The sequence below is a fragment of the Adiantum capillus-veneris genome, chromosome 26 (assembly GCF_014529385.1).
Source record: "Adiantum capillus-veneris isolate H3 chromosome 26, ASM1452938v2, whole genome shotgun sequence".
NCBI lineage: Eukaryota > Viridiplantae > Streptophyta > Polypodiopsida > Polypodiales > Pteridaceae > Adiantum > Adiantum capillus-veneris.
The window spans coordinates 136,669,035-136,681,236 of record NC_140956.1 but is presented as its reverse complement, the minus strand read 5'-3'; the positions used below and the strand labels follow the sequence as shown (position 1 = coordinate 136,681,236).

General features: G+C 42.7%; 1 protein-coding gene and 1 pseudogene across 1 annotated transcript in view; both read left to right on the top strand.

Moving 5' to 3' along the window:
• LOC147424254 (glutamate--cysteine ligase, chloroplastic-like) overlaps positions 1–12,202 on the top strand; it is a gene marked incomplete at its 5' end in the record, with an annotated part of 140,635 nt that overhangs the window by 56,958 nt on the left and 71,475 nt on the right. The window lies entirely within an intron of this gene.
• Positions 2,064–2,619, top strand: LOC147424255 (TLC domain-containing protein At5g14285-like; annotated as a pseudogene).

Genomic DNA, 12,202 nt, shown 5'->3' with positions numbered 1-12,202 from the left:
AAATGAATTTGTGCGCAATATTGATATTGTTGATGTAAAGTAAGCGATTCTACGTACTCAAGAGCAACAGAAGAGAAAAGCAGACAAGCACAAAAGGAATCTCAATCTTGAAAAAAAACAATATGTCCTGCTTCGGTTTGAAAAAGCTAGATTGAAAAAGCGGATCGGAAAAGGGAGAGTTGTCAAACTTTCTCATAGATTTTACGGCCCTTTCGAAATTACAGATAAAGTCAATGACGTGACTTTTAGATTGGAATTGCCTTCTCACTGGCGTATCCATAATGCTTTTCATGTAAGTCTCCTCCGACCATATGTTGGACCTCCTCTAGTGGCGCCAGTACAAGAAAATCCTCCAAAAGTCGAAGAGACTGAGAAAATCCTTTAACCTGAACAGATAATACACCACTCTGAGAAACAACTAAAGTCTGGGAGCCTACATCGAAAGTATTTAGTCAAGTTTAAGAATTACACCCCTTTAGATGCAACGTGGATGACTGAGTCCGATCTTAAGGACTACCCAAACATGTTGCACAGTTATGTTGACACTCTACAGTTGAGGTCAACTGTTTAGAACCAAGAGGGATGTAACTATGCCAGACTTTGTAAATAATTAATGTATTTACGAGAAAAGAATTATCTAATTAGTTATGTGCACATCAGAATAGATCTAGCAGTTCTGGGGCCTCAGGTGCTCCCAAGTTTAGGCTAGAGCATCTCAAGGAGACCCTAGCATAAAATACCTTGAAGCCCTAGTGATTGGGAAATCGGCTCTTCAATAAAGGGGTAAATAGGAGCCTTAGATTTCAGGCTTAGAAAATTACGCGCGCTAGTGCAAGCATAGGAATGAGAAGGGGTCCTTAGAACAACAGTAATCCTAAGGCCTGAATTATTTTTACGGCCTTAGGATAAGTCAATTAAATTATTTTAAATTGTCTATGCTGGTACGGCATTGCGCTGGGGAGTAGCTAACATTTTCATTGGTTGCATCTATGCATGCAGTTGTGTAGTTAATTGCACATTTCATTAATTAGCATAGGACTTTTAAAGTCAAAAGTTGAAATGGTTTTTAAATTATTAAGTAAGTGTGCCACTTTGCACACTTACCCATGCAATCTCTCTCTCTCTCTCTCTCTCTCTCTCTCTCTCTCTCTCTCTCTCTTCATGCTAGCGCCCCCTCTTCTGGCTGGCATATGAGAGCAACCCCTCCCCCTCTTGCCGGGTTGGCAATGCACTACCCCCCCCCCCCTAAGTTGAACGTCCTTTACGCAGTGAAGCTCTCCATTGAAGCTTGAGAGCAGCACCGAGCCTCTGAGCACCCATCACCTAGAACAAGGCCTCTCATGGTTGTAGGCAGCTGTGGGAGAAGTTTCATCGCGTAAAGTAGTGGAAAACTCTCTTTCTCCCTCGTCTAGCTGCTGCAAATTCTCTGTTTTCAGCCCCTAATCACCTGTATTAGGGTGAATAGCAAAGCCTTAACAGAATCTTATTCCTCTCTATCTACTCTACACATATACAAAGTTTGGAGCGTTTCCATCGCGAAAAGGATCTCCATTTCGGCATTGGAACGTGCTCAGGTAACAATTTTTGGTTATGTGCAGAAAATTACAGCAAGCGTGTGTGCGTGCGTTTTGCATGTTTCTTTCGTGGGTTGATTGCAGGAATGATTATGTCCAAAGAGACACAATTAGCAGAAGGTAAGACTCTTGTTTATAAGAGCTTCCGATGAGTTTTGTGGAAGGTAGAATCTTGCCTACAAGAGCTTCCCAAAATCTCATAGAAGAGGAAAAATCCTCTCAGTAGTCAGAGAGCAGTTCTTCTACTCTCTCAGTCAGAAGAAGAAAAAGGACAAGAAAGAATAGAGGACGGGCGTTTGCCCCGTTCCTGTGCTTGTAAAGATTCTCCCTTAGTCATAAAGATATTCTCTTTATGGGGGGGGGGGACCATTCCATCTTCTGGTCCCTAATGATGTGTCAAGCTTTCTCTCTTTCTCTCCAAAGACTCTTGAGTATATAAATTGCATTTAACAGTCAGTTTTCACTTCCGTATTTTTGTGACACTACTTCATGTCTATGCTGCACGGCTCACTCGTCACTCTCCTTACTGCCTGGGATGTCGTTCTCCACTTCCACTAGCAATCCTTGCAATCCAAGCCATGGAAGCAGTTGCTGCAACCCTTCCAAGACGCCGTTGTCGAGTTCATCGTGGCCTACTTTCCTGTTGATTTTCTGCATTATGCGCTCTTCATCCCAGAGGATGCCCTCTTCATTCTCCACCATGTCACCAGTGCCAGCTACATGCTCTCCTGCCGCTACCATACAAAGCACGATAAATCTCCATCATGCTCCTCTTCGGTCTAGAAGTCTAGTTGAGTTTCATGCAGAATTTCTGGACCCTTGCTTCCTTTCCTTCCTTTCTTTACTTTTGTTAGAGGCTTCCTTGGGTCTCTACTAACATGGCACATCTCTGTGTATTACTTCTTCAGGAAATCAAATTCGGTTATCCCTAGGTGGCTTTCCTTCTATTGGATGCTTGTTGTAAGTCTTAGCTATTGTTGGGAGCATCTTTTGGGTGGCCAGATGTAGGCAAGGCTTTTTGCTGCTCGTAGAGTGCAAATGCTAAATCAAAGACGTTTAGATTGATTCTAAATCTGCATTACATTGATCATGTACACGTTGAGCTCTTCTGGATCAGTAGAATCGCGGGCCTATCCCCTCTCCCCTCCCCTACCTACTCCTTTCCGTCCAGTCAATTGCAACTAACTGCAAATTCCTCCACTTCGGGTGCTTTGTGGGCTTTGTTAATCTTGGCAGTCTTCAGTCTTCTGTTTCTACTTTCTGGTCAGCTTATCTCATTGCGCCGGGGTCATTACTTCTTCAGTATATCTTGCAAATATCGACAATGCTTCATTGGTGCTTCTTCCTGGGAACTCAAATCTTCTCCAAACATCACCTTCTTTAGTCAAAGTGTACTACGTTTTTTCCCGTCGTTCCTGTGTGTCAAATGTTCTCTCTAGTATCACTCTTTTGTCTCACCGAGACGGTGAGTGGTTTTGCGGCGGGAAAGCTGTAGCAGGGCTACAGTGTCACTTTCACAGGACACACAGTTAGTACAGTTGGTCTGGTCTGGTTCACATTGGACAGACTCTCTAGACTGGCAATTACACTTGGCAGGGATACAGACGGTGGTCTAGTGGGCATCATGGCCAGGTCACCACCACCACTCAGTTTGGAGATAGACTTAGATGGCTAACATTTATGAGCCGTTGGTGGCTCTATATGATGGGACATATGAGTTGTAGCTGTTGGGTCATCATTATCATCTTCTTCATATATGGTCAGCGTCATCGTCTAGAGTGAATCGTCGTCTAGAGTGAAGAGTCTATATACACAGCACGTCTACACCATCCCTGCACATGTGAGCCTCGACACCCCTATTGTGCCCATGAGTTCTGGGCTGGAGCTGAGTGCTGCCACGCGAGAGTCTGTATCGGTTTCTTTGAGATAGCCGAGTCCATATGTTTGGTCTGCAGCTATGTCCCTGTGTCGATTTGCTGTTATCTATTGTTTTCTGTGTTTTCATTTTGTTTTAAGTGAGATGTATCATGTCACGCACATTGCACTAGGAGTATCCACTGTAGAGAACACAACACACTGTCCGCGCTACAGTGTGAGCAAGACCTGACCAACTGTACTAACTGTGTGTCCTGTGAAAGTGACTGTAGCGTGCTACAGTGCCCACTCTTTGTCTTCGGGAGATCAAAAATGAAATCCATAGCAATACTTTCCTAGGGGCGGGTGGGAATGGGTAAAGGTTGTAACAATCCCTTTGCTTTATGCTGGTCAAACTTGACCTTCTGACATACCAAGCATCTGCATACAAAATCGTCCACGTCCTTCTTGAGTCCTTAAGTCAATGCTACGGTGACCCGTGAATGGTGGACAGTGGCCATCGGTTAGAACCTTTTCCCTCAACGGCTGTGTAACGCACAACATCATTTTCTTCATAAAGTAGCCATCCCGAATGGAATATCCCGCTACTACCTCCCCATTCTATATTCGATTGAATACATTTGCAAAATTTGGATCTGTGGCATACTGATCTACCATGTCCTCGGAGCTTCTATTGTGATGTATCGTGGAAATAGCCAAGACCAACGACTTCCGGGACAAAGCATCTGCCACCAAGTTCTTTTGTCCCTGCACATGGACAATCAGAAAGTGAAACTGTGAGGAGATGTTCGCCCACCGCATTTGCTTTTCCGATAGCTGCTCTGTGACAAGAAGTAGCGTAAACTTTGGTGATCTGTGAAGACCGTAAAATCGGCTCCGAGTAGGTAATGTTGCCACCGAGTAAGAGCATGGATAACCGCCAAAAGCTCTTTCTCATATATATGTATTGTTAATTCCGGCCTTGAAAACAATCGGCTCTCATAGGCAATGACATGGCCTTCTTGCATTAAGACCGCACCTAGACTACAACCACAAGCATCACAATATACTTCGAATGACTTTTGTGAGTCCGGCAAAGTCAAGACTAGTCCCGTAGTCAATTTCTCTTTCAAAGTCTGAAAGACAGTCACCTTTGTGGGTCCCCACGAGAAACGGATTCCGTTCTGTGTCAAGATTTGCAAAGGGGAAGAAATCTTTGCAAACTTTCTAATGAACCTCTGGTAGTAAGAACATGAGCCCAAGAAGCTTCTAACTTTATGGACATTCTTCAAATCGGGCCAATCACGTATAGTCTTAATCTTGGCCGGGTCCGTCTGCACTCCTGCTGAGACGATGTGTCCCAAAAATTATATCTTTGATAAGAGAAATTCACTCTTCTTTGCATTGATCACCAACATGTGATCTCGCAATGCCTCAAAAGACCTATAACAGATGTTCTCTATGTTCTGCCTCATCCTTGGAGAAGACAATAATGTCATCAAAGAAAAGATTTGTACTCTCTGAAAAGATATGTACTCTTTGAAAATCATGTCCATCATTCGGTTAAAGGTTGCTGGAGCATTGGTAAGGCCAAAAGGCATCACCAAAAATTCAAATAAACCTAAGGTCGTCCGAAAAGCTGTCTTATAGACATCTCCCGACGCGATTGAATCCGATGATATCCACTCTTCAAATCGATCCTGCTGAAACAAGAGGACCCCTGTAGTCGGTCAAGAATATCATCAATCCTTGGAATCAGAAATCTATTCTTGATGGTGATTTTATTGAGAGTTCTATAATCAATGCACATTCTCCAAGATCCGTCTTTCTTTAAAACCAACAACACCGGAGAGCTGTAAGGTGAAGTACTCTGCTGGATAAGACCCTTTTACAAGAGGTTTTTCACTTGGTTCATAATCTCTTCATTCTGGGCTCGGCTCACACGGTAAGGTGGCTGGTTCGGTGGTGTGCTTCCAGGTATAAGATCAATGGTATGATCCTCAAGACGAGCTGGTGGCAACTCGCTTGGCAGGCCCTCAGAAAAGCAATCGGCATGAGTGTGGAGAAAATCTTGGCGTTCTTTATCAAGTTCAGACATATTTGTCTTATGTTCATCATTTAACTCTTTCAAAAGATCGAGTAAACAAACAAACTGGATTTCATTAATTTCGAAACGGCCGAAGCCCATACAATAGGGACAGACTCGCCCTTTAATTTCACATCAAGTAAAATGTTTCGGTTCTTTTCAATAGTCAATGTCGCTTTCTTCGCCGGATAATTGACCACGGCGTTGTTCTCATGGTACCAAGGGACTCCCAGGAGGACATCACAGCCTTCCAAGGGTATTATGTAGAAGTCCTCGAGCCCCAAATATCCCTGACAATGCAACTGAAGTTTGCCAATGACAGGTGTAATGGCCACGTCCCTGCCGGGTGCCGCTAGAACTGCCTCTGCTTGTGGTCCCATCCAATCGGATGCAATCTCGAGCTGCATCGCCAATGCAGGTGAAATGAAGTTGGCCTTGGCTCCTCCATCAAAGAAAATCAAGGCTTCTTGATCTTTCACTTTGCCCCAAGCTTGGCAGAGTTCTGTACTTTCATCAATCGTGCTTGGGTCAGTACCCATGCAATTTGGAACCAGTCATGCTTTCATCTTGCCTTTTCCTTCACGTTCCTCAGTTGCTTTCAAACTCTCTGGCCTGTCTTCATTCTGTTCTTGCTGTGCCATTTTAGGGCACTTCACAGAGATGTGCCCATGTCCCCCGGATTCAAAACACTTCCCCTCTTTGATGTAGTTGGCCCTCTCTCGAAGAGTGAGGCGGGGTCGTGAATCCTTATCTTTCTTTTCTTGGGGGCTCTTTTTCTTTCTACTTTCATTATTAGAAGTCTGTTCCGTTCTCTGAGTCAAAGTCTAATCTGTGGGGTAAGTCAGATTGCCTGAGTATGGAAAACCCCGTTTCGCATGACTAATCAATTCTTGAATAGAATCTGACTTTTGTTCTAAGTGGTGATCTCGGATCTCTATACGGCAACAAAACCGCTCAATCTGTTCGTTAAACGAGATCTTCTTAAAAAAGAAGGCGGTAGAAAAGAGCTCCAAAATCTCTCACAATACGCGTCCAGAGAATCTCTCTTGGTCATCCGAAGATGATTCCAAGCAGTTCGTATTTCTTGTTCGTACTCTTGAGTAAGCCAAGAAGAAATAAAAAGCCTTTTGAATTTCAACCATTTTACCGGAGATTCCCTCTTCAGTAGAAGGGTGGACTGTAAGAGACCCATACAACTAAGAGTGCTTAATGCATAAAGAACTTGACAAAATATTAATCACAACACTTCAAAGAGACAAGAGACAGAATGAGGGTTGAAGATGGGCAACCTTCCCCGAAGGAAATAGATTTCTATTCAACCCAAGTACCTTAGCATTGAGCTCAGTTACAATCAACCCGAGAGTGAGTTTAAGTAGACTCACACTCGTAGATAATGCAAGATGCCATGTGCACATGCATTAAAGTAAATATAAGTAGACTTCTCAAACATATGTACAAAGACAAAATTTAGCTGATGCGTATGCTAGAGAAGAGATCTAGTGTCTTGGTTGCTTGTAGAATGAATAGAAGAGCGCAAAACTGAAGGAAAACAACAAAATTTTCATATTTATAGGTGTGCTGCCCTGAAAAACAGTAAGCTAGAGAGAGATATAGCTTTTTGAGGATGAAGGAATAGTAAGTATAGAGAGAGATGGTGATGGTAATGAAGGGGGTTTCTTGCGATGATGGTAGAGGAAAATTCAGCAACTACGAGATGGGGAAATGAGAGGAAAAGAGGCTTTATTTATAGAGAGGTTGCCTCGAGAAAAGGGAAAAGTTGAAGAGGATTGTGACAAGTGTTTAGTAAAAAATACATTTGGTATGACAAGTGTCCACACACTTGTCACTTCCTTTAAAAGCTCTTTGACAAGTATCCACACAGTTGTCTCTTCCTTTGAAAGCTTTTTGACAAGTGTCATCTTTTGGAAAGTTTGTGACAAGTGTCCCGCCCCGTGTCCTCCTTTTGGAACCTTCCTTCTAGAATCTCTCTTCTAGAATCTTCTAGAAGCTTCCATCTTGAATTGCTAAAAACACACATTAATATGGGTATCCATTGAAAGATGTTTCTGAGTACAATACGGTTTTTGCTTCAAAACATGGATTTAACATCTCTATGAGGAGATAAAACATTCAATGCATTCAGCCACATGAAAAGCATTGTGAATCTTCCGAGTGTCTGGCAACTTGAGTTTGAAGGATATATCATTTATCTTTTCTTGATGTGAAAAGGGCCATAATACCTCATGCTAAGCTTTGTAAAAAGCCGCTCCTTTCTCTTTCGTTTCCTTAGGGGTGCCTTCTCAAAACGTAAGAGCACCCAAACATCTTCCTTCAACTTCAATTCACGTTTATGTCTATCCATTGCCTTCTTGTGCCATGTTTGAGACTTCTCTAGAGCCTCGGGAACCTTGGCAAAAGCATTGTCTAAATCCCTCGTGTACTGATCAGCTTCAAAAATCTTGTCGTTGGTGCTTAGAAATGGAGGAACCTTCTTAGCACCTTCCATTACTTCAAATGGCGTCTTCTCTGGGAAGAGTGAATTGTGTTATTGTAGGCAAATTTCACCCAAGGCAAATATTTTTCCCATTGAGTCTTTTGATCGGAGATGTAAGACTTCAATAAATCCAAAACCACTGAATTGGCTATCTCAGATTTCCCATCTGTCTGCGGGTGGAATGATGATGAGAACTGCAACCGTGTGCCAATGTTCTCTCAAATTGCCTTTCAAAACAAACTCGTGAATCGGGGATCTCTATTCGGCACTATTGTCTTAGGCATGCCATGTAACCAAGAATTCTGAGCAATTAACAGTCTCGCTAAATGATCAGGCTCGACGGTCTTCTTTATTGGAATAAAGTGAGCTTGCTTGCTAAATCTGTCAATGACTGTCCAAATTCCATCGTGCCCACTTTGAGTCTTTGGGAGATCAAAGATGAAATCCATAGCAATGCTTTCCTAGGGATGGGTGGGAATGGGTAAAGGTAGTAGAAGTCCCTGTGCCTTATGCTTGTCAAACTTGAACTTTTGGCATACTAAACAACTGCAGACAAAGTCATCCACATCCTTTTTCAGCCTCAGCCAATAGAAGTAATGCTCCACACGCTTCAAGGTAATATCTATTCCGCGGTGGCATGTAAAAGGTTGACAATGACACTCTGTGAAGACCTTTTCCCTCAAAGGCTGCGTAACACACAACATTGTTTTCTGCATCAAATAGCGGTCCCTAATGAAATAGCTTGAAACTGTCTCCCCATTCTGTATCCGGGTAACAATGTCAGCAAAGTCGGGATCGGTAATTTACTCGTTAACCATATCCTTGAAGCTTTGGTGATGAATCGTAGAAATAGCCAGAACCAAGGGGTTCCGAGACAATGCATTTGCCACTAAGTTCTTTTGTCCCTGAACATGGACAATCTGGAAGTGAAAATGTAACAGGCTGTTAGCCTATCGTATTTGCTTTTCCTAAAGCTTCTTCTGTGACAAGAAGTAGCGTAATCTCTGATGATCCGTAAAGACTATAAAATCAGCCCCGAGTAAATATAGCGTCACCACTGTGTAAGAGCATGGATCACTATCAATAGCTCTTTCTTATATATCTGTGCTACCAACTTTGGCCGTGAAAACATCCTGCTTTCGTAAGCAATGACATGGACTTCTTGCATCAAAACTGCTCCCAGACTACGACCACAAGCATCACAATAAGCTTTCAATTGTTTGTTGCAAGTTTGGCAAAGCCAACATTGGTCCCGTAGTCAATTTCTCTTTGAGCGTCTGAAAAGCGGTCACCTTTGTTGATCCCAACGTGAAAGGGACTCCTTTTGAGTCAATAAATGCAAAGGTGAATCTATCTCTGCACACTTCCGAATGAACCACCGATAATAAGAGCACAAGCCCAAAAAGCTTCGAACTTCATGAACATTGTTTAGGTCAGGCCAATCGCGAATAGTCTCAATTTTGGCCGGGTCCATTTTGCACTCGTTCTGCTCAGACGATGTGCCCCAAGAAATGTATCTGCAAGAAGAAAAACTCACTCTTTTTGGCATTGATAACCAATCTATGCTTCTGCAATGCGTGAAAGACCTGCAGCAGATGATGTCTGTTGCTTCATTCTTGGAGAAAACTATAATGTCGTCAAGGAAAGTGTTCACAAAAGATCACCTTTGTTGATCCCCACATGAAAGGGACTCCTTTTTGAGTCAGTAAATGCAAAGGTGAATCTATCTCTATACACTTCCGAATGAACCGCGGCGATAATAAGAGCACAAGCCCAAAAAGCTTCGAACTTCATGAACATTCTTTAGGTCAGGCCAATCGCGAATAGTCTCAATTTTTGCCGCGGCCATTTTGCACTCCTCATGAGACGATGTGCCCCAAGAAATGTATTTCCGGCAAGAAAAACTCCCTCTTTTTGGCATTGATAAACAATCTATGCTTTTGTAATGCTTGAAAGACCTGTAGCAGATGATTTCTGTGCTCTACTTCATTCTTGGAGAAAACTATAATGTCGTCAAAGAAAGTGTCCACAAAAGATTGATACTCTCGGAAAATACTATCCATCATTCGATTAAATGTTGTTGGAGCATTCGTAAGTCCAAAAGGCATTGCCAAATATTCGTATAAACCAAAATTTGTCCAAAAAGCTGTCTTGTAGACATTCCCCGGAGCAATTCGGATATGATGATATCCACTTTTCAAATCAATTTTGCTAAAGCAAGAGTATCCCTAAAGTCTGTCAAGAATATCATCGATCCTTGGGATAGGGAATCGGTTCTTGATGGTGATTTTATTGAGAGCTCTACAATTAATGCACATTCTCCAAGATCTGTCTTTCTTTAGTACTAGCAAAACCGGAGAACAGAAAGGTGACGTGCTAGGTTGGATGAGACCCCTTTCTGGAATTTTTTTACTTTGTTCATTATTTCTTAATTTTGGGCTCGGCTAACTCGAGAAGGTGGCCTGTTCGGTGGTGTACACTTCCAGGAATCAAACCAATCGTATCGTTCCTGGGACGAGCTGGGGGTAACTCGCCTGGTAAGCCTTCAGAGAAGCAATCAGCTTGTATATGTAGAAATTCTTGTCGTTCCTTATCCAATTGCGACATATTGATTAGTTGTTCATCATTCAGTTCTTTCAAGTAGATAGAGTAAATGAAAAGACTGGATTTCATTAATTTGGAAATGGCCGTAGCCGATACAATAGGGACGGACTTGCAAACAATTTTACATCAAGCACAATTTTCTACCCTTCTCATTCATCAAAGTAGCTTTCTTGGCCCGATAATCAACCACAACGTTGTTCTTGTGGTACCAAGGGATTCCTAGGAGGACCTCACATCCTTACGAAGGCATGATGTAAAAGTCTTTGTTCCCTAAATACCCTTGACAAACCTTCTTAAAAGAAGAGGCAAGTAGAAAAGAATCCCAAAATCTTTCACAATAAGCCATCCAAAGTCCCAGCCTTGGTCATCCGAAGATGGTTCCAAGCGGTAATCACGTCTCGTTTGTACTCCCAAGTCAGCCAAGAGGAAATAAAAAGCCCTTTGAATTTTAACCACTTGGTAGGGGCTTCTTTCCTTAAAAGAAGAGTGGACCACCACGTTCGTGCATTTTCTTTTAAGAATGATGTTGTCCTCCTGATTTTGGAGTGCTCTGAGTAGCGCGCCCTCCAGAGAATGCTATGTCAAATTGCTAAATAAAGGCTAAAGCCTTGGGAGCATCTCAAAACCCTGAAAAGGATTCAAACTTTACTCCTGTCCACCTTCCTTAAATTACTTGGTCTTTTTGCCCTTGTCCTCAAGAAAATCATATTGGTTGGCTCTGTAAAAGTGTTTCTTCTTTGAATAGAACATGTGGTCAGCGGAATCCGAACTCTTAGAGGAGGATGAATCCTCATCAAAACTGTTGGAAATATGTCAAGATGTACGGTATGATTTGCTCTTCTTTGCCTTCTTCTTGTTCTTTACGAATCTTTGTTTCTTTCTTCGTTTTTTGCCCTTTCCGTCCTTTTCACTCGAATTGGAAGAGGAAGAGCTATCCAAACTGTCAGAAGAGGACGAACTGGAAAATCCTTGGAAGCATACATCCTTCTTCTGTTTTCTTACACTTGCAAAAGAAAATTGACGACCCAAATAATCGGGGTCAGTCCCCTTGTTGCGTTTCTTTGATTGATTCTTCGCCTTTGCCCCCAAAAGTTGGTTGACTCGTCTTTCGACAATGTCATCAAGCTCTTCTTCAGTAAACATCCTTAGGGTAGGAGGGTTCTTGAGGGCCGATTTTATTGGGGTGTCTGCCGATGCATATCCTTTGCAAACTAGAGCATCTTCTTTACGCAATCATTAACCTGCTGCTAACGTTGCATCTCCATTAGTTGTAATTCCGTAGGCCCAGGTGGTCCGTATTCTTGATCTGCTGATCCATTCGAATTTCCTGTGCCGCCTCCTGTTCCCGAAGAGGCAGGAGAAGTCTTACGATTCTTGCCAGAATCCATGTGTGTCACGGAAAAAGGGACCGGATTTCCCGGTAGAAGAGAAATTGTCTGAGCTATGATACCACTGTGGCAGACTTGGACACCCAAGTCACGACAAGAGAGAATCACTTTAAAATACTTCACACTTAATTCACAGTCCAATTGAGTCAACACGGCCCGGCGTACTTCCGTGCCCAAAGAGATTGCCCAAAGACTGGCGTCT